Source organism: Bubalus bubalis, chromosome X (genome assembly GCF_019923935.1).
Source record: "Bubalus bubalis isolate 160015118507 breed Murrah chromosome X, NDDB_SH_1, whole genome shotgun sequence".
Classification (NCBI taxonomy): Eukaryota; Metazoa; Chordata; class Mammalia; order Artiodactyla; family Bovidae; genus Bubalus; species Bubalus bubalis.
Window position 1 is genome coordinate 10,060,881 of NC_059181.1, and position 23,815 is coordinate 10,084,695.

A 23,815-nucleotide genomic window follows, 5' to 3' on the forward strand; every position below is an offset into this window, starting at 1 on the left:
AGGAGATCAAACCAGTCCATCCTCCCACCTTCAATCTTTCCCAGCATGAGGGCCTTTTCCAACGAGTCGACTCTGCATCAGGCAGCCAAAGTATTGGAGTTTCAGCTCAGCATAAGCTTTTCCAATGAATATTCAGTACTGATTTCCTTTAGGATTGACTTGTTTGATTTCCTTTGCAGTTCAAGGGACTCTCGAGTCTTCTCCATCACCAAGTTCAAAAGTATCAATTCTTCAGCGCTTAGCCTTCTTTATGACTCAACTCTCACATCTGTACATGACTACTGGAAAAACCATAGCTTTGACTATACTCATCTTTGTCTGCAAAATGATGTTTCTGATTTTTAATACACTGTCTAGCTTTGTCATAGCTTTTCTTCCAAGGAGCAAGTGTCTTTTAATTTCATGGCTGCAGTCTACAGTGATTTTGGAGCCCAAGAAAATAAAGTCTCTCACTGTTTCCATTTTTTCCCCATCTATTTGCCATGAAGTGGTGGGACCAGATGCCATGATCTTAGTTTTTTGAATGCTGAGTCTTAAGCCAGCTTTTTCACTCTCCTCTTTCACTTTCATCAAGAGGCTCTTTAGTTCTTCTTTGCTTTCTGCTAGTAAGGTGGTGTCATCTGCAAATCTGAGGCTATTAATATTTATCCCAGAAGTCTTGATTCCAGCTTGAGCTTCATCCAGCCCAGCATTTCACACGATGTACTCTGCATATAAGTTAAATAAGCAGGGTGACAATATATAGCCTTGACTCCACTCCTTTTCCAATTTGGAACCAGTCCATTGTTCCATGTCCGGTTCTAACTGTTGCTTCTTGACCTGCATTCAGATTTCTCAGGAGGCAGGTAAGGTGGTCTGGTATTCCCATCTCTTGAAGAATTTTCCAGAGTTTGTTGTGATCCGCACAGCCAAAGGCTCTAACGTAGTCAATGAAGGAGAAGTAGATGTTTTTTTGGAATTTTCTTGCTTGCCTTTTTTTTTTTTTTTTTTTCTATGATCCAACGGATGTTGGCAATTTGCTCTCTGGTCCCTCTGCCTTTTCTAAATCCAGCTTGAACATCTGGAAATTCTTGGTTCACATACTGTTGAAGCCTACCTTAGAGGATTTTGACCATGAACTTGCTAGCATGTGAAATGAGTGCAATTGTGCGATAGTTTGAACATTCTTTGTTATTGCCTTTCTTTGATGTTAGAATGAACTTTGATGTTAGAAAACTGACCTTTTCCAATCCTGTAGCTACTGTTGAGTTTTCCAGATTTGTTGGCCTATTGAGTGAAGCACTTTAAGAGCATCATCTTTTAGGATTTGAAGTAGCTTAGCTGGAATTCCATCACCTCCACTAGCTTTGTTTGTAGTGATGCTTCTTAAGGCCCACTTGACTTCACACTCCAGAATGTCTGACTCTAGATGAGTGACCACACCATCGTGGTTATTTGGGTCATTAAGACATTTTTTGTACATAGTAGAGCTGTGTAATTGCTCTGCAATTTTGAACAAGCAGTGCTATGGTTGACCTATGCTTTGGTGAGAAAGTTGAACTGGATGGTCACATGGAAAAAAGCATGTGTTTCTGTGTTATAGGATGACTGGAGTCTTTCAAACATAAAAATAAATTTCAACAGGATAAATTTCTGTGGGACAAATGGAATGGAAATATGAGATGAAGGAGAAAAAGAAATATTATAAAAATTTTTTGTATCCTAAAAAAAAGTGAATGGTGCTAGGTATCAAATGGTATTTGGCATATTTATAATGCTTTGGTAACTAACCTTTGTAAATATTTAAATTTGTGATGAAAAACGTGAGATGTCAACTTAAAAATGGGTGAGGAAGTTACATGGGTTTTTAAACTTCTTTTAAGTGACATGGCAGTTGAATTTTGAATATTATGACTTGTGAGTGGGAGGGATCCTGACTGCTTAGTCACTTTTTAATCCTTGCACTTACTGCAGTGCCCAGAATATACCAAGTTCTCAATCTCCATCTGGGGAATGAAGATGCAAGGCCAGGGATGCACTGTGAGAGGCTGTGCACTAAAGGACCAGGGCCACAGGGAAGACTGCATCAGGACCAGTGCACTGAACTTTCCATCCTTCCAGCTTCATTTCCTCTGCTCATAAAATAACATTCTAGAAGGGTTACCTGATTCTGCCAATAGACTAAAATAATTTTAACGATGATAATTGTAATCATGGTATCTAACAGCAGAGAAACCCTCTATAGACCTCAGCTCATTGTAATCCCGGATGGGGAGTATGGCCTTTCCTTTCTATTTTTCTTGACATAGAACACTATATTAGTTTCAGGTGTACAATACAATGATTTGATACTTGTATATATTGTGAAATTGTCACCACAATGTCTAGTTACCATCCCTCACCATTCATAGTTACAGAATTTTTTTCTTCTACTGAGAATTTTTAAGATCTATTCTGGTAGCAACTTTCAAATATATTCTATAGTATTATTAACTATGGTCACTATGCTGTCTATTACATCCCCAGAGCTTATTTACATCATAACTGAAAGTTTGCACATATCAACCCCCTTCGTCCATTTTGCCCACCCCCACTTTTGGCAACCACCAGTCTGTTCTCTGTGGGTTTGGTTTTTTAGATTCCATGAATAAGTGAGATCATACGGTATCTGTTCTTCTCTGTCTGACCTATTTCTCTTAACATAATGCCCTCAAGGTCCATTTGTGGTGACAAATGGCAAGGTTTCCCTTTTCATGGCTTAATAGTTTCCCATTGTGTTTATAGACTACATCTTTACACATTCTCTTATCAAAGGACACTTAGATTGCTTCTGCATCTTGTTTATTCTAGATAATGCTGCAGTAAACATAGAGGTGCAGATATCTTTTCAAGTTAGTGTTTTGGTTTTCTTCAGATAGATACCCAGAAGTGGAACTGGGTAGTTCCATGTACATTTGGTACTTCTATTTACATTTCCTTTATTTTGGTTCTCATTGGCTATGGGCTTTCATCAAGCTGATTTCTCCGCCTCGAACAATGCTACATGGCTTGTGCAAGGGTTAATAACTTGGTGAAGGAGGTAAGGACTGGGGCGAGAAGGAGAGAAAAGGACTTTCCAGCTCAAGTATTCTTTACTCAAGACTGTTGTGAGTGCAGCAGGGGGTCATTGATTTCGATCCTACCAGTGACAAGTGGAATTGCCTTGTGGTTCACCCATCCATCCATTCCTTTAATAAACATATATTAAATGCTCACTTTGTGCAAGATCTTGGGATGAAGAGATAAATAATACCCACAAGGACATTTCAGAAGAGGGAAACAGATCAGTAGGTAAATGCACATAGGGGAGTAGAGCCTGTTTTCACTCTACAACCTCCCAGCCTAGAGATTAAATGCTTTTACTGTTTTTATCAGAAGGTGGGAGAACACAGGCTCAGAGCCTTCTCTTTCCTCAACTGCTCAAGTGAATCAAGAAGGGCCTCAGCATTCTCTAAAGGATGTACTCTTCAAACATATAAGCTGAGGTAGGGGTAAAACTCAGTGGAATTAATGTGAGCCGGGTTCCTGGACTTTTTCCTTTTGCTTTCAAAGGTCAGCAAGTTTAATGTGGAATACGTATAGGGAAAAATGAGCTTTGGACAAGAATGAAAGAAAAATTCAAATACTACCCAAGGTGGATGAAAGGAACTAGCTATGTTTTATCTTCAAAGAGGCCATATAATTGGGGTCAGGGGTTATATGGGGCGGACATAATATGTCTGCTAAGCTCACAATTCTCTTGAGTGGCAATCTGAATCCTAATGGCATTTAACCTGATTCAGGCAACCCTGCCTCCCAGCTCATGCCTATTATCCTGCTGTAGTTTTTAACAGCATGTCCTTTCACTCTCAAAAGTGCCCTAAGTTAGCAGTCAAATTATACCGCCATGGTAGTAACTCAAGAAGGGAAAGTCAAGCCCCATATCCATTCCCCACGGAGAAGTATGACCAAAATATGTTTGTTATTAAAATCTTTCATGTTAACATTTTGCTTCTGTGGGAAGTTGTAAATCTGCTGGAACTATGCAGTTCAACAAACATTGTTTCTGCGGGGCTTGTGTGAAGAGAGCAAAGGAGACAGAAAAATGAGTTGGATAGAGGCCTGCCCCAGAAGAGATTATGGACTGACAGAGGTGACACACAAAGAATAATGTGTGCTTGAGACACTAAAGGCTTACATCCTTGGAACTAAAATGCTGGAGCAGGAAGGGACCTGGGGCTAATCTTACTTCCTCACTTTACAACCGAGGATGCTGTTTGCCCGGGTTCACATAGAACTTTAGGTGTGGAAACAGGGTCTTTACCTGGGACTGTCCCTGTTTATGCCTATTGTCCTGCCATACCTACTAATAGTAGTCACTCAGTCATATCTGACTCTGTGCGACCCCATGGACTGTAGTCTACCAGGCTCCTCCGTTCATGGGATTTTCCAGGCAAGAGTACTGGAGTGGGTTGCCATTTCCTTCTCCAGGATATCTTCCCAACCCAGGGATCAAACCTGGGTCTTCCACATTGCAGGTAGACGCTTTACCATCTGAGCCACCAGGAAAGCTCCTACTAATAGTATCCCCCTTCAATTCAGCAATGTCCTGATTTAGATGATAAATGATATGGTTCCTCTACTGTAGGGAGCGGGGTCTCTTGACTCTGAACAGTATTTCTCCACTATGGCACTATTGACACTTGGTGCTAGATAGCTCTTCATTTAGGAGAAGGCAGTGGCACCCCACTCCAGTACTCTTGCCTGGAAAATCCCATGGATGGAGGAGCCTGGTAGGCTGCAGTCCATGGGGTTGCCAAGAGTCAGACACGACTGAGCAACTTCACTTTTACTTTTCACTTTCATGCATTGGAGAAGGAAATGGCAACCCACTCCAGTGTTCTTGCCTGGAGAATCCCAGGGACGGGGGAGCCTGGTGGGCTGCCGTCTATGGGGTCGCACAGAGTCGGACACGACTGAGAAACTTAGCAGCAGTAGCAGCAGCAGCTCTTCATTTTCAGGGGCTGTGTCCTGTGCACTGAAGGATAGTAAGCAGAATCCCACTCAAGGCCAGTAGCAGCTTCTCTCCCAGCAATGACATTAAAATTGCCTCGAGACATTGCCAGATGTCCCCTGGGAGGCATAATCACCCTTGTTGAGAACATCTGCCCTAGACAGTGACCTTGACAATAGTCAGCCAGACTGTACCAGGCTGCCACAAAATGCCAAAATATAACCTATCAAGAATACATTTATTTACTTCTCTCTTTTTTGAACTCTTAATATGACAGCCTCAAGAAAACTATTCAAAGCAAATACTTTAATCAGAAAATATTTCCAAAAAGCCCTCAAATGGAATTATTGTTTCCCATGTAAATTAATATTTTCTGTGAACAGAAACACAAAGGGTATTGAATCAGAAGTGTTGATGAACAACTGCACAACACGTTAAACATCATATGAATTGCTATTTTAACCTGTTGCCCAAGTGAAAAATGAAAAGGAGAGAGGATAGTAAAATTAATTCTATAATACTTTGAACCTACTTTTAAAGTGATATTTCTGAGAATATTTTTTAATAAATTGGAAGAGATTGTGCTGCCCCAAACTGTAAAATTGATACTCTTTTCACACACCCCACTTTCAACACTTCCTTCTCCTATATTCTCTCCAACTTGACAATATTATATTAAATTTTTCTGTAATGAAAAAGACTTAGCTCTTCTCAAACAAGAATAGTTTATTGAGTCAAGCAATATATACTAAGTAGTTGTATGACAGGCTGCTCCAGTGCTGGAGATGCATTGATGATCCCTAGTCACTATCCTTGAGATGCCCAATGTCTAATGGGAACTCATTCATGGCTAGGTGGACAGCATTGATAACATTTAGCACACGGTGGTTCTCAGACATACACACAAGCAGCAAACAAACAGCCATCTGTAAAATGAGGGTGTGATTGTAAAGGCACCTTCAAGTTCTGATCTTTTATGATGATTTAAGCAAATCAAGGGTCTGGGTAAATCTTGCTGAAGTATCAGGATTGTCCTCTCTCTTGTTTAAATGCTAATGATACTTAGAAACCCCACCACCGGCATCATCACCATTTTCTTCATACCTATCAGTTGGCAAGAGGGTCAAACATGTATCCACCCTTCTACTAACTGGGATTATGAAAATTAATCTAAACATGAAAGTATGTACAGAACGAAAAACTTTAAATGACATCTTGATTTAAGGACTATTATTAAAGTTAAGTCCTCTCACATTCAGAGTGACTCAGTTCAGTTCAGTCGTGTCCAACTCTTTGCGACTCCATGAATCACAGCACGCCAGGCCTCCCTGTCCATCACCAACTCCCGGAGTTCACTCAGACTCATGTCCATTGAGTCGGTAATGCCATCCAGCCATCTCATCCTCTATTGTCCCCTTCTCCTCCTGCCCCCAATCCCTCCCAGCATCAGAGTCTTTTCCAATGAGTCAACTCTTCACATGAGGTGGCCAAAGTACTGGAGTTTCAGCTTTAGCATCATTCCTTCCAAAGAACACCCAGGACTGATCTCCTTTAGAATGGACTGGTTGGATCTCCTTGCAGTCCAAGGGACTCTCAAGAGTCTTCTCCAACACCACAGTTCAAAAGCATCAATTCTTCAGTGCTCAGCTTTCTTCACAGTCCAACTCTCACATCCATACATGACCACTGGAAAAACCATAGCCTTGACTAGACGGACCTTTGTTGGCAAAGTAATGTCTCTGCTTTTGAATATGCTGTCTAGGTTGGTCATAGCTTCCTTCCAAGGAGTAAGCTTCATTGTTGCAATCACCATTAAGCTGAATAGTTGGATCTGAATCCCAATTAGAACAGTGAGTAGAAAATAACATATGTGTAAGTTTTGTGACCAGTGAATTTGAAGAATAAGAAGGAAGGGAAAAAAGCAAATGCTTTTATCTCTAGAAAAGAGTGGCACAGGCAGAAATTGTCTTACTCTCTCCCATTACTTTACCTCCACTCTAAGGAGAAGCAGAGCAGAGCTTTGGTGATGAGGGGATAGAAAGGAAAGGAGGAAGACAATTTCTGCCTGGCATGGATATTATGTTTCAGAAAAGATATTTGTCTATTACTCTGCATTTCCCCTTCGTATTTAAAAAAATCCTACCTACTCATCCTCTTAGTATCTGACGTATCTGACCATTCTAGAAGCCTGATACACAATGATGATGCAGACTTAGCATCCTGATGAAAGCAATACTAGGTACAGGTTCTAAACATGTTATTGGTAGCCTTATCATGCTCTGAAACTGTTTGCAGAGTTATCAGATATTTAAAGGGGGATGAACTGTCCAATCAGAATGAGTTGAAGTATCCTAGAACAATAATGGTAATAATATCAGCTGCAGATTATAAGACTTCACTGTGTATTCCTTTTTTGATAAGTGCCTTTTTTACCCCTTTGGTTCCTCGGAGTATTACACTGAAACATTGTAATACATGGCAAGGCTGAAAGCATAGTGAGTATACCATTTAAGGCTACACTGTCGTCTAGTTAAGGCTATGGTTTTTCCTGTGGTCATGTATGGATGTGAGAGTTGGACTGTGAAGAAGGCTGAGCGCTGAAGAATTGATGCTTTTGGAATTGTGGTGTTGGAGAAGAGTCTTGAGAGTCCCTTGGACTGCAAGGAGATCCAACCAGTCCATTCTGAAGGAGATCAGCCCTGGGATTTCTTTGGAAGGAATGCTGCTAAAGCTGAAACTCCAGTACTTTGGCCACCTCATGTGAAGAGTTGACTCATTGGAAAAAGACTCTGATGCTGGGAGGGATTGGGGGCAGGAGGAGAAGGGGACGACAGAGGATGAGATGGCTGGATGGCATCACTGACTCGATGGACGTGAGTCTGGGTGAACTCCTGGAGTTGGTGATGGACAGGGAGGCCTGGCGTGCTGCGATTCATGGGGTCGCAAAGAGTCGGACACAACTGAGCAACTGATCTGATCTGATCTGATCTGACTGCACTTAGCAAAACTCAACTTCTAAATACCAGGTAAAGTGTGAAATCCTTTTCAAATATTGTTTTTTATCTATACAGCAACCCTGCAAGATAGGTTTTTTTCCCCCCAATAAGCACAGAGTAGTTAACTTGCCCAAGGACACTGCCTTAAAATAATAACTTTGCCTGGTGCTTTTCATATCGTCAAAAGTTATAACATTGCTTAAGAATACAAAACTTCTAAATCAATACAGAAAACTCAGGACTAATTTCTATGTGGCCTAAAGAAAAGCTCAGACAGGCAAGTTCCTAAGTGGAACAGAGGCTCAGGGACAAGGTTATTGTTTAGTTAGGAGTACCCAGGGGATGAGTATTTTGTACTTACTACAAATAGATTCCTGAAGGTAAGGATTACTTAGAGATGGGGAGGGTTGGGTATAGGGATCACCTGTGTCCCTCTGTGGTATATAACATAGATTGTCTCAACACCCCTTTCCAGTAGCTTTCACCCTTGCCTTCTTTTGTTATCAAGGCTATAGAGCTTGAAATCATCTTTTCTAATAAGATATAAGTGGACATCTACTTAGGGTGGTTCTGGGAAAGTTTTGCTTTCTGAACATAAGAGGAGACCATCAGCTGCCATGGTCCTCTATCCTTTCTTCCTGCCAGGAATGTAGACTTGACATATGGAGCTGCACCAGCCATCTTACAACCATGAAGAGACTAACAGTCATGGAGTGGAGAAGGATAAGAGCTGAGACTTTGGCGATACCATCTGCCTCACATTGCCTGCCTTGAACTGCTTGTCACATGAGAAAGATGAACTCCTATTTGTTTCAGCAACCATAAGTTGAGTTTCATGTTATTTACTATTGAATGCATTCCAAGTTGACATCCCATCCATGGGATAAGCCTCACCTTCCCCCATGATGTTTTAATATAATAGCCTGATGAACCAAAGGAAAAAATATTGTACCTGTCAGAAAAACAATAGAGAGTGAAGCTTTGTAATGTATAATCAGCTTTGTAAATTGTGAAGCACAAGTCATGCTCGCAAATTGTGAAACATAAATTTCTATGTATCCACAACAGTATAAGAATGATAAATGCACAGAAACAGACAAAAAGAAGAGAACAGCCTGTAGATTAGACTGTTATTCACCATATATTCATTCTTTCCCACTCCATGTCCCCAAAACTCCATGGAAAAAGTGTATTTCCCTTCCACATTGATGTTAAACTTGGCCATGTGATTTGCTTCGGTCAGTGGGCTGTGGGCAGAAGTGACAGCCATAGTGTAGGCCTTAAAAGATATCAGGTGTTTGTGCTCTACACTCTTGCGCTTCTGTCTTCACCATGAGAAGGACATACCTTGAGTAAGCTGCTGATCTAATGAGGATGAGAGATCTGTGGAGCTGAAATGAACTGAACCGAGAGCTAGAGTCAAGCCCAGCCAGACGCTTACTGACTTCAGGACGCATGAATAAGAAGTAAGTATTTGTTACTATACATCACTGGGTTTTTGAGGGAGGTTGCTATGCAGCATTAGTATTGTAATAACTAACTGATACACAACCCTGAGAGCATAATCTCACAAAATAAACTATAGTTATTTTAATTTTTTAAACAAATATTAGTATTGTCATGACCTATAACAACATTCTATGTGCATGCTAAGTTGCCTCACTCATGTCCAACTCTTTGCGAGCCTATGGACTGTAGCCCAACAGCCTCCTCTGTCTATGGGATTTCCCAGGCAAGAATACTGGAGTGGGTTGCCATGTCCTCCTCCAGGGGATCTTCCCCAGCCAGGGATCAAACTCACATCTTCTGCAGCTCCTGCTTTGCAGGAGGATTCTTTACCGCTAAGCCACCAGGGAAGCCCAACAGCATTGTAAGTGGAACCCTATTTATTAATAAATTAAAAGCCAGTGTTTACAAAGACATAATTTTACTCATTAAATTATTCATTTGCTTAGTCCCATTACTTCAGGAACTAAGTATCTCCCTGAATTTAGCCAGGTAAAGTGTATGTTCTGTTTCTTCCTCACCAGAACTTTAGCTTTATTCTTTTGATCTGCTTTTGTCCTTATTCTGTTAGTTATGTGATTAATAGTACCTATTCTTTAAATCTTTGTTTAACTAGATGAAAGAAAGCCTCTCTTATAAAACAAACAAAAGCAAACTCTTGGACATAGAAATGTTTTCTTTGCTTAAAAGTAGTATTTGTTCTAAATTCTGCTGCTGCTAAGTCACTTCAGTCGTGTCCGACTCTGTGCGACCCCATAGACGGCAGCCCACCAGGCTCCCCTGTCCCTGAGATTCTCCAGGCGAGAACACTGGAGTGGGTTGCCACTTCCTTCTCCAATGCATGAAAGTGAAAAGTGAAAGTGAAGTCACTCAGTTGTGTCCGACTCTTTGCAACCCCATGGATTGCAGCCCACCAGGCTCCTCCGCCCATGGGATTTTCCAGGCAAGAGTTCTGGAATGGGTTGCCATTGCCTTCTCCAGTTCTAAATTCTATTAATTTTTATTCAGTTCAGTTCAGTTCAGTCGCTCAGTCATGTCCGACTCTTTGAGACCCCATGAACTGCAGCACGCCAAGCCTCCCTGTCCATCACCAACTCCCGGAGTCCACCAAACCCATATCCATTGAGTCTGTGTAACAAATCGTCCTAAAACTTAGAAGATTAAAATAACAATAAACAAGAAGCTGTTTCAGTACATTAGGGATTCAGGAGTGGTTTGCTGGGTGATTCTGGCTCAGGGTCTCTCATGAGGTTGCAGTCAAGATGTCATCCAGGAATGAACTTCCAGGAATGGCTTCACAGGGGCTGGAGGATCCACTTCCACTTATGGCTTACTCATAATGCTCTTGCCATGTGGACCTCACCATAGGACTACTGAGTGTCCTCATGACATGGCAACTAGTTTCCCCAAAACAAGAAATCTCAGAGCAATGTCTCTTATGACCTAATTTAAAAAATCATTTTGTCTCAGTTCCACAGTATCCTATTGGTTACCCAGTCAGACCTGTTAAGTATGGGAGAGGACTCTGTAAGGGTAGGAATACCAGAAAGCAGGATCATGGGGAGCCATGTTAGAGGCTAGCTACCACACTTTCTAATACATGTTTTTCAACACAGTCTCTCTCAGACTGCTCCAGTCATCTTCTCAAAATAGATTTACAGTTTAAAGTAGAGGTTATCAGTCCCCCTTCTTGGAGACATTTGGCAATGTCTGGGCACATTTTTTTGTCTCCTGGCATCTAGTGAGTAGAAGCCAGGGGTGCAGCTAAACATCTTGTGAATGCAAAGGACTTTTCCCCATAACAAAGAATTATTCAACACAAAATATCAATGGAGGTAAGGCAAAGAAACCCTGCATTTAAGCTATTACAGTCTGTTAAAATTTTAAACACTTTCCCATTACAAATCCTCCAATATATCATATAAACACTGCTTTTCATTCCAGTCAAGTATAATCAGATTAAGCAAAATTGAATTGTTGTAGTGTGTGATCAAATTGCAGGTGCACAACCAAAAGGGAATGAACAGGAGAAATGAATTTGGCCAAAACACACACACACACACACACACATACACACACCCCTCCCCAGAAAAGCTGGGGTCGAGGGAAGGCTTTCCCTTTTGCGTGATATACTTGTTAAATTTGCCAAAAAGAAAAAAACCCACCAAACAATTGCTATTTCATTGAGAACTCCCTGCCAACAACTAGAAACAGCCCTAGCTGAGTGACACTGTGAATTCTGAAAGTCAGTAGAGGATTTTAAAAACAAGCAGGAGAAGAATAAGAAAATGAATTTAATAGAGTTTTATTGACAACTTACACCTTATAGAGCTTTTTCTATAACTCTTGACAAGTCTTCTTTGTATCCAAGGTTTGATTGAGTGCTTAAAAGGGGCTGAGACAATAAATTCACAACACAGTAACTGGTAATGTCTGAGACTGATCTCCTGCTTTCTTAGAAGCCAGGGAGGAGTGATTATTAAGCAAACTGCTAGATTTGGAGACAGCCTGAGGACTCTTTGTGCTCACCAACAATTAGGGAGATAAGAAGATCAGCCTGAACTCTATAATCTTCCTTGAACAAACCATGAAGAACTGAAAGGGGTTCTGGGCAATGTTCAGAGCCACTGGGACAATGGGAAAAACTGTCAGATTACACCAGATCCCCTGAGGGTCCCTAGGCTAGGACATGGATAATGGTTCTTCAGGAAAGGAAAAATATTCATGTATCTTTGCATTGAAAGTTCCACTGCATGATGAATATATATGCCTATATTCTTATACTTATTTTAAAAAATATGACTTCATAAATAACTGTAATATATATAATACATATACTCTCTCATATATATATATAAAAAATGGTTTTTTTCTTTTCCACATTAGAAGCCATGTGAAGCATTGGGAAAAATAAAATAATTCTTAGAGATTCCCCTACAATGAGGGGAAGCCATTATTTCATTCCCTAGTTTGGCATCTGCTTCAGCAGCAGGGGTGGAGGTAGAGAAGAAGAGAGCAGTGTTAACTTGTATGGAGACAGATTGCAGATGTGATTGAGCTAAGGATCTTGACAATATCACTGGGCTGAAATCAAGGTGTCAGCAGAACAAGACTCTAGGGATGGTCCATTCCTCACCTCTTGGAGCTTCTGGAGACTGCTGGCTTCCTTGGTTTGTGGCTGTATCATTCCTGTCACTGCTTTTGTGGTCACATTGCTTTTTCTTCTTTCATCTATCAAATCTCCCTCTACCTCCCTCTACATATGATTGCATTTAGTGCCCGCCCTGATAATCCTGAATATTCTATTCAGCTCCAGATTCTTAATTTAATCACATCTGCAAAGATCTTACTATCCTATAAGGTAATATTTACAAGGATCCAGAGATAAGGACCTGACATATTTTGGGGTGGTGGTATTTTTCAGCCTACCACACCCAATATCTTGTCCCATCCCTGTTCCTTCCAGGGTTCAGCCCTCCACCTATTTATCTATACACACACACACACACACACACCCTCTTTCTCCATCTCTTCCCCTTTTCTTTCTTGATAGAACTGATGACCCAAATCTTTAGCCTTCGTTAGCCTGGCAAGCTCAGATCTGTGTATGATTCTACCTGTAATGCAAGTGCTGGTGCAGTAGGTTTTTGTATATACTTCTAATGCAGCAAAGAAAAGGAAGAAACCAAAGGATAAAGTTAACTTCCTGTATTGAAAGAAGTTAAATAGTGTTGTTTTGCTATGTGAAGAAATTGCATGGTATAGTTGAGAAGCTGTTATAAAAAAAAGTGAGTACAGAGACTTCTTACCAGGGAAGAAGCTGAAACTCCAGTACTTTGGCCACCTGATGTGAAGAACTGACTCATTTGAAAAGACCCTGATGCTGGGAAAGATTGAAGGCAAGAGAAGGAGAACCAGAGGATGAGCTGGTTGGATGGCATCACCGACTCAATGGACATGAGTTTGAGGAAGCTCTAGGAGTCGGTGATGGACAGGGAAGCCGTGTGTGCTGCAGTCCATGGGGTTGCAAAGAGTCGGACACGACTGAGTGACTGAACTGAGCTGAGTGGTGAAAGCACGAGAGAGCAAGTGGATGTGCACAAGGCATTTGAATGTCTGGATTTGGAAATGAAACACTTGTTTCTACCCAAATGGCATTGCCTAAAGTAAGTTACACGGCCAAGCTCAAACTCAAAGGGCAGGGAAATAACTCTCTGTCCACAACGAGACCCTGCCAAGGGTATGGATTTAGTGTTGGATGAAGAAATAGGGCCAATCATTTAATCATCCATGCAAAATTTGCCTAAAGTCAAAAAACTACATAATGTCTCAGTTAGAAGTCTACAATTCTACTACACTGCACAACTAGTTATTTATTTGATCTGGATTTTTCTCTTTTCCAGCCACATAATTAAAAGCCATTCATAGATTTCTATACTTATTATCCGCAAAGGCATATGACACATTGATGCATGTTAATGTGGCCCTGTCTTCATTCAATGTCAACCCAAGTTTCTCCAGCCTGTGAGTGTTAAACTGGTCACATTAAAAAGAAAAGTCCAAATGTCACTGGTTTTCCAAAATCTCTTTCTGATGGCTCATGAGAGGCCGTGTCATCTTCTTCCCCTTTACACCTCAAGAATATCTGTTTCTGGCACTGCTCACTGCTACACCAGCCCCTCTAGGAGAGTGCTGATGTCCCAGGTGCCCCAGAACTAGGAACCCTCAAGTCGCCCAAGTGACACTGTCCCCTGTAGCCTTCATTCACAGTCCTCAGTAGGGCTGCAGTACAATGTGGCTTAGATCTGCACATTCAGAATTTCTCATATAGATGAGCTCCTAAGTTTCCTTGTTATCCCACCTCCTCAGAGAGTTCAGACATGAGTACAAAGGGCCAGGCTAGGGACCTATATTCAAAAGATCATTTCTGACTCTAACTTCCTTTTCCTTCAACTAAGGATGTAATCCGTTTATAAATATAAATTCACCAGACATATCTGAACCACAGTTAAAGCCTAAACTAAAAGATGAACTCTCAGATTAACATTAAAAATATTGTAGCCCAAAATGAAATTCAGCAAAGGTGTAAGTCAGTCATTTCCATTAGAAAAGGGAAATTAATGATGAATAGCTGATTTTGGTGACTTGCTTTGTAGCTATCTTGTTTTTCCCCCTTAGAAATGACTATTTGACATTTTTAAAATGGTTTCTAAAATGCAGTGTGTAAGAAACCTCTCAGTTTCATGGGGCATAGCTAAATTGAATTGGAACATGGTAAACCCATTTAATTTTACTGAGAATGCATTTAGAAACTGAGTCTTTGTGCTAAGTGCTTGTACATATTCCCAAAGGTCACTTTTTTCTTGCTAAGATAAGCTCTCAACTTGGCCCTAAAGATGTAGATGAAATGGGAATTTAAACTTCAGCTTTCCTTTCCAGTTGAGAAATCTGCACATTGCTTCCTTTGTTTAAAAAAACGAAACGGAAAGCCCATGGTAGCAAATGCTTTCCTTCTTAGGTACTACTTTGCCTAAGATGCTTCTGAGGCTCATCTGTCCCAATGCTGTACTTTTATGCTGAACTGTCTTGAAAAATACTGTCTTCTCTAATATATTCACCAAAGAGATAAAAACAAAAAATATTTTTATTTTCTAAATGTAAAATTATATTAAGTATGGTTTTACAGACTATACATGTCTACCAGATATTCTGATTCACCCTCATAGAAAAGCACAGCCCTCCCACAAATCACTTTATAAATGCTTCCTAGAAGATTCTACTGGTGAAGCAGATATACCTCACCCATATCTAGTTGGGCCTTACCATTTTAGTGAGCAGATCTGATTTCTAGCTGCAAAAATCGTGTCTCTTTTTCTGAGGATTCTCTCTGGCCACTGAAGCCCTCTCTGTCTATGTACATTGCAGGCCAAAAATGCCAGGAAATCAATACCCCTCTCCCAAGAGCTGTCCTTAACCAGCGTCAGATGGGAACAGGTGTGTGAATACCCCAGCTTCCTTGCCCCTCTAGTAGGATAGTTCTGAGCCATGTATTCTATGTGGTTCCTTAGTGTGATTGAGTTCCAGTTGCCCACTGTGGAAAGTTGGCTGGTAACATACTTTTTATTCATTCCTTCCCTTTCCTGGCACATTTCCCTACTCACGTGCCAGACTTTTCTGAATTACCTCACAAATGAATTATTTGCACTAAAATTCATGTCTTAGGGTCTGCTTCTGGGAAATTAAACAGGTCACATAAGATCAACAAAGGCATTACATCCTGAGAATAGCATTGAGTAGGATACTCTGGCCACTAGGAATATACAGATATGTAGGATATGGTTCCTCCTCTTATACTGTTAGTCAAGCAGGGAAACATGGACCAAAGCATTTAAGTACAGTCTTTTGATACGTATTAACAGAGGTGGTGCATAGGATTTAAGGTCAGTTCCATCACTTTCCAGACCTGTGACCTCAGTTTCATCATCTGAAAAATGGAGGTAATAATAGTAATTACCCCATTGTGAGTATTAAATGAAACAATATGTATAAGGTGCCTAGGGCAGTACCACCTGGCAAATGGAAATGGTTGAACACTAAATTCTCAACTCGTACACTGACATACCCCTTGGGCACTCTAGTAAATTCTCAAGGGTGAGGCAGAATATTTTAACGAGGGATAATTGACAAATAAAATTGTATATGATTAAAGTATACAATGTGATGATTTGATACACATATTCATTGTGGAACAATCGCCAAGATCATGATAACTGACACATCTATCATCTCCCATAATTAACTTTTTAATGTGTGTTTACATATGTGTGTGTGTGGTGAGAATGTTTAATATCTACTCTCCACAACTTTTAAATATACAGTACCATCTTATTAACTTTAGTCACCATGGTGTACATTAGATCCTTAGAATGTATTCATCTCAGAACTGGAAGTTTGTATCGTTTGACCTGTTTCTCTCTATTTCCCCCTCTGCTCAGCCCCTCATGACCACCATTCTATACTCTGTACTCTCTGTTTCTATGAAATCAGTTTTTTGGTTTTTATTTTTTCCAGATTCCACCTGTAAGTGATTCTATACAGTATTTATCTCTCTCTGTCTGGCTAATTTCACTTACTGTAGAACCACCCAGGCTCATTCATGTTGTCACAAATAGTAGGATTTCCATGTTCTATGGCTAAATAATATTTCATTATACATGTTTATGTTGTGTATATATGCAACATTTTCTTTATCTATTCATCCATCAGAGGACATGAAGATTGTTTCCATGGCTTGACTATTGTGAATAATGCTGCAGTGACCACGGGGGCACATCTGTCTCTTTAAGACACTGGTTTCCTTTCCTTTGGATATACCCAGGAGTGGACTCTGCAGGATATTTTAATTTTTTTAGAGAAACATAGGGCTATGCAATGTCTTTTGGACACTGTGCAAACTAATTTCTTGATGTAGTTCACAGTTTCAACATTAGATCTAGTGACAGTACTTTTGATAGCATGATGTCTTTGTGAAACTGGCTGTTCAGCAGCTGCTGTGGTAGAAAACAAATACTAAGTGAAAATCAGTGTAGAACAGAGCATGAGGGTGGTGGTGGCCAATCTGACTCCAAGGTTTGAGAAACTATACAGTGCCCAGCAGGTACACCCATCCCTTGGGAAGTAATTGTGATTATTTAAGAATGAAATTCCATGATAAATAATATATATTTATATTTTATTTCCATGCATTGTTTTTTTTTCAGATGACTACTAAGTTGTTAAGATACAAATATTCAGGAAGCCATTTGAACTTAACTACTTAATGAACAGAGTTGTTAGGTGTTTCTTATGGCCCAGTTCAGTTCAGTTCAGTCGCTCAGTCGTGTCCGACTCTTTGCGACCCCATGAATTGCAGCACACCAGGCCTCCCTGTCCATCACCAACTCCAGGAGTTCACCCAGACTCACGTCCATCGAGTCGGTGATGCCATCCAGCCATCTCATCCTCTGTCGTCCCCTTGTCCTCCTGCCCCCAATCCCTCCCAGCATCAGAGTCTTTTCCAATGAGTCAACTCTTCGCATGAAGTGGCCAAAGTACTGGAGTTTCAGCTTCAGCATCATTCCCTCCAAAGAAATCCCAGGGCTGATCTCCTTCAGAATGGACTGGTTGGATCTCCGTGCAGTCCAAGGGACTTATGGCCCAGGGAGCCCATGAAAAAATTGTATAGACACAGATTGTTGTAAACTGAGAAAGTTTTGAAACCTTGGGTTTAGATATTTTGTCTATTAGATAGCTAATTGAAAGTTGAACTTGATTAAAAATATTTGGCACATGCAACTTTGTATCAGCCTACTACTTAAAAATCTCAGTGTCTTCTCATGCCTACCAAGAAAACACCAAGTTTCCCAGACCATTATTGCAGACCTTTCATGTGTTCTTTCATGATTCTTTTCCCCTCCACCACCAACATACTTTTTAGTGTTTAGTATACTTCTATCACTATCATCTGACTAAAACAGAATATTCATCATTCCCAGAGTTTTGATTTGCCCTCTCTACCAACCTCTTTCCCGAAAATGCACTATCTTCTGTTTATGGTATCCTGCCAATTCTTTAAGAATCTACAAAATCCAAAGTATTAATAAATTCTGTCTCTTTCATTGAAGAAGTTTGTCTTTCTCTTCTGTCAGATATGAGTTCTCATGCTTTGCAAATCTGTAGACATACAACTCTCAGGAGCCTTTCTCATATTTTCTCTTTTCTTTTTTCTCCTATTAAATGGAAATCTCTTATATGGCAAGGACCATTTCTTATATGTGTTTATATGTACTGCAGTGTTACTCCCTAGAGTTCAAGGATTAGTGGAATGGATGGGTGAATAGAAGGATGGATGCATGGGTGAATGAATGGCTGGATAATAAAGTAATGGATGGATAGAAAGATGGATGCATGGATGGAGGATAGATGAAAAATAAATGGATGAGTAGATGAATTAGTACATGGATGAGTGAATAGATGTGTGAATAAATGTTACAGCAGTTTAAAAACCCATTTTTTCCTAATATTTTAGTCCCTCATAGTCATAGATTACCCAGGAGTTACATTCAATCAATAATTCTTTTGCCATTCCATGCCTTATTAGTACTCTAACACCCCTTCTCATCATATCAAAAATTTGAAAAAAAATTCTCATACTCACCAATAAGCTTTACTTCTCACAGTCAAATGTACATATAAGCTTCCTTATCAAATCATTTGATTTGTGTATTCAAAAGTAACAATAGTGATTATGATATATTTTATCGTATATATAATTTATGTTTCCTGGAGAAGGGAATGGCAACCCACTCCAGTATTCTTACCTGGAGAATTCCTTGGGCAGATGACTCTAGCAGGCTACAGTCCATGGAGTCGCAAAGAGTCGGACATGACAGCAATTAACACACAACACATACTTTATATTATATAATCACATAAAGGCAGTGTGTTTATAGATAAAAAATCAAGTCTTCCCATAAAATATAGGAATTAGTTAATTGTATACAATATGATTCAAGAGACTATAGTGGAGCTGACTGTGAATTTCAAGCACAAAATTTGTCAGTAACCTTGAGAAAGGGAACTAGTGTTTATTGAGCATTGCTGTGTGTCATTTAATTCTCACAACTACCTTGTGGGTTAGAAATTATTATTCCTGTTCTATAAATGGTAAAATAGAACTACGTGGAGGGTTTCAATCGTGCCCAAGTTCACATATCTCATACATAGCAGTAATTCATTGTAGCTCAGACCCATGCTCTTTCCCCCTCATGACAGTGAAATGCAAACATGGGCACCCAGCAGTAAGAACTAAGAAGAAATCACAATGTGCCTATACCAAAGCTTTAAACAGAGAAAAAGTGGCATAGGTGTGTCCTCCACTCTCCAATCTGCAGACCCTTATAACAGTAATTTCTGTTTTCCACTTTACATTTCAAAGAATCAAGGAGTAGAAAGGAGAAGACTGAGGAGAGAGAAAAATAAAGGGAGTAAAAGTTAAGAGGGCCCTGGGAAATTTGCAGAATTAACTTTATCAGCGGCAGAAACAGAGAGTCTTTCCCTCTCACTCTTTCTCCTGCCAGGCCTCTAAAGTATTGCTCAGACTTAATTTCAAGTCATTTACTTCTTAAGAGGAGATGCCTAGGAAAAAACAAGAATAGGACCTGCTATTTCATGGACTACTGCTGCTACTGCTAAGTCGCTTCAGTCGTGTCCGACTCTATGCGACCCCATAGACGGCAGCCCACCAGGCTCCCTGGTCTTTGGGATTCTCCAGGCAAGAACACTGGAGTGGGTATTTCATGGAATAGTCCTCTAAAATCTGGAGCTTGAATCCTAGCCCTATTCCTTTCCAGATATGTGACTTTAACCTCTCTGTGCCTCTGACTCCTCATCTGTAAAATGGGTACAAAAATATTACCTACCTCATTATGTGGTTGTAAGGATCAAATAGAGTATTCAGATGTAGTTCTGGCAATGAGTAGTATAGATGTCAATAGTGATGATGCATGGGAGTGGTGATGATGCTCTGGGACAGTTCTGCCTGGGGGACTCCAGGCAGGTTTTATAGGACTGATATTCTAGAGGAGAGAATGAAGGGGATTCAGAGCATTTCAAGCAGCATGTTTGAAAAATTATAGGGCAGCAAAAGAGCCTACCTAGAGAAGAACAAGAACTTCTCTGTGGTTAAATTCATTACATTCTTAATTGTTTTAAGAATTTCTTAAGAGGAGAATGTTACGTTAAGAATCACCATGGAAGAGACTGTTGAAAGCACAGTGTTGTAACTTAGTATTGAGAGATCTTACATGTAAGTAAGACGAGAGAGAGGAGCAAAGGCAGTGTTCAGAACATTGACTCCTAAATTTGATTGTTTTCTTCCACTTACAATGTTGGAAGTATCAAAGAAGTTGACTTGGTTCCTGTTCCTTGTGGGTCCTCCCCCAGAAGATGACAATGAAACAGCATTAGGTGAGGAAGAGATGTGCTGTGGAGGTAATACCTGTGAAAGATACAAGCGGAAAGAAGAGGGAATGACCTGTGAGAGCCTCAGACCATGATGCAGCTCCCACAAAGTCTCCACCAACCCAGTGGGGAGTTCTGGGGCAAAGATTGCCCATTAGAAGAGTCCTTCACTGGGCAGAAATGACAGGTTTTAGTGTTCCCACCATGCTGGGTCTTTGGCTGAGGGCTGCTGAGAAGAGCATGGCCTCAGATCAAAAGTTAAGTTGGATCTTGAAGATACTTATCAACTGGAATTTCTCACTAACTGTATTCCTGGTAGCTGAACAGGGAAGATCAGAGAAATGCATCTCTGTGGATGGATGCCATGGTTCCTTTGATGAAGTATCTCCTAAAAGAGCACTGTGAATGGGAGGTGGAAGAAGAGAAGTTAGTAAGCTCCCAGAAGACCTAGTTTCTGACCCCCACTCAACATTAGTTTACTGTCACAGCCTCTTAACTATTGCTGGTTTTAATTTTCTCAGCTAGGAAGGTGAGGAGATTCTGGTTGAAATCTAGAATGTATTTGATTCCAGATAGCAAGAATTCTTAATCAGAAATCCTATGGAAGGAGAAATCCCATGGTATTAAGAACATGGATTGCCTGAATTTGAAATCCAGCTTTAGTTATGTTATTGTTGTTCAGTTGCTGAGTCGTGTCCAACTCTTTGCAACCCCATGAACTGTAGCACAATGCCAAGCTTCTCTGTCCCCCACTGTCTCCCAGAGTTTGCCTAAATTCATGTCCATTGAGTCGGTGATGCTCTCTAACTAACTCATCCTCTGCCTCCCCCTTCTCCTTTTGCCGTCAATCTTTACCTGCACCAGGGTCTTTTCCAATGAGTCAGCTCTTCGCATCAGATGGCCAAAGTATTAGAGCTTCAGCTTCAGCGTCAGTCCTTCCAATGAATATTCATGGTTGATTTCCTTTAGGATTGACTGGTGTGATCTCCTTGCAGTCCAAGGGACTCTCAAGAGTCTTCTCCAGCACCATAATTCAAAAGCATCAATTCTTTGGCACTCAGCCTTCTTTATGGTCCCACTCTCACATCCATACATGATTACTGGAAAAACCATAGCTTTGACTCTACACACCTTTGTGGGCAAAGTGATGTCTCTGCTTTTTAATACTCTGTCTAGCTTTGTCATAGCTTTCCTTCCAAGGAGCAAGTGTCTTTTAATTTCAAGGCTGAAGTCACTGTCTGCAGTGATTTTGGAGCCCAAGAAAATAAAATCTGTCACTGCTTTCACATTTTCCCCTTCTATTTGCCATGAAGTGATGGGACCAGATGCCATCATCTTAGATTTTTTAATGTTGAGTTTTAAGCCAACTTTTTTCACTCTCCTCTTTTAGTTATGTAATCTTGGGTGAATTATAAAATCTCTCTGAACCTTGCTTTCCTCATCTTTAAAATGGGAATAATACTAGTAACTACCTAATAGGGTTGAAACTCCATAAAGAAGAGAGCATTTAGAATAGTGCCTGGCACATGGTGAATGAATGCTCAGCAAATGCTAGTTGGAACTCCCATTCCCTGTTTATACATGTTCCCACATACAGATACTGTTGAAAGGACCCAGACCTTAGAGTGAGAATTTAAGGAGTGAATGGGTCCAGGTTAGGCCCAGCAGCAGCTAAGTCTAAGGGAAACTTTAGCTCTGCTTTTTTTTTTTAATCTCCTTTTGAGAAAGTGTAGAAAGTAATTTTCTTCCAGAGCGCAGTTTGTGATGCTTCTGGATTGCACAGTAACAAAAGCTTTTCCTCACTCTTTTTCTGATCTGATTGTTTACAACTCAACAGTTTTTTTTAATGGAAGGTTTTTAAAAAAATGGTTGAGTTCTGCTCCCCTGACCATTTGAAGTCACTGCATCTCAAACAAAATGCTTCAGAAGCCCATAAACACCATTGTTTGTTCTAAACTGCTCAGAGTTATTAACTGTCTATTCTTTTATTTTTTTGGATGCTTGGCAACCAGACTGTCTTTACTGTAGGCATAATGAGATGTCCCCCTTAAGTCAGCCTCACAACTAGGGGATTGGTAGTGGTGGGGGAGGTCTGCTCAATCTCTTCTCAAAGGCAGTCTCCCATACTTTCAGACCTTTGATTGAAGAAAGAGAATGTGCTTAGAGAGTTGATTCCAATAGTAGAAAACCCAAAGAGCAAGACTGTTGTCAGTCATAATCATCAAAAAAAGACTTTACACATGAAGGAAGAGAAGTGGATGTTTTTTAATGACTCGAGTGAGGTCTTTCTCATCCCAGCAGTACAATTGAAACTGTTCATTTTCAAAGTTGGTGTCCTCACTGTTGGCAAAGGAATGCAGAAGTGGAATTGGTACTATTAGGAGAGTCGGGTATGTGAGAGGGGAATACAAAATGATGTATCAAGCCTTGCTCTGAGCCCACAAGTAGCCTCTTTGCCAGGAGATCAGAAATGGGGGCATGTTCACTGTTATGAGTCACCCCAAAGCCTAGCATTGTTTTCAGCAAAGTGGTGCATAATTTGCTTCATGTTTCCATGAGGATGTTTCATCTTGTTTATTAAAAGAGGAAGCACAGTTGAGGTCCTGTCACCGTTGGGAATCAGCGAGTTTCTTTTCTCTATTCTACATCTTAAATTACTTTGATATTAAAGAAATGTGACTGTAGACATGAGACAGGAACTGAGCATCCTGTTTGTTTCCCTAGAGGTAAAAACCCAAAAAACATAAAAACAAAAACACAGGACACTATTGCCGAGGAAGAAATAGAAAGCACAGCTGCTAGCCTCTCCGTGGTTTTTTCCACTAGTTGTTCAGCTCCCTAATTATCCCTAGTTTTTACTTCCTTGTGTTTCAGCACACATTTCCCCTCTTTCCTATTTGTCTCTTTTACCTCCCATGAGAACTCCAAGGTATGACTGTCTCTCTGCTGCTACCCTTTGTCCCCTGAGAGGCGTGTGGTCTAGTGGTTAACACCCGGTTACCGGAACACATTTATTAACTGTGTAAATTTAGGCCAGTTGCTTCCCCTCCCTACACCTCGTTTCCTCATCTGTAAAAGGGATATTAACAGTGCTATATCATAGGGTGGGTGTAAGAACTCCATGAGGGAACGCCTATAAAGCATCTGGAGTCAGTGTTGGTTCTTTCTATTATTGTATCCTCTGTCCTTGCCCCTTCCTATAGATCCTGTACTATTCATTATCTGGCAATTTAAAAGAAAAGGATGAGAAAAGTCGCTAAGAGAAGTAGAAAGGTGAATGCTGATAGTAGCTTTCAAGCAG

The 23,815-nt window shown here is 40.4% G+C and overlaps 1 long non-coding RNA gene across 1 annotated transcript in view; it reads left to right on the forward strand.

The window, feature by feature from the left end:
- Window positions 1–9,648, forward strand: part of LOC102395959 — a 224,964-nt gene extending 215,316 nt beyond the window's left edge. Inside the window, exon 5 of the long non-coding RNA XR_006548570.2 lies at window positions 8,653–9,648. This is a non-coding gene — a long non-coding RNA (uncharacterized LOC102395959). The remainder of the gene's footprint in view (window positions 1–8,652) is intronic.
- Window positions 9,649–23,815: the final 14,167 nt, after the last annotated feature.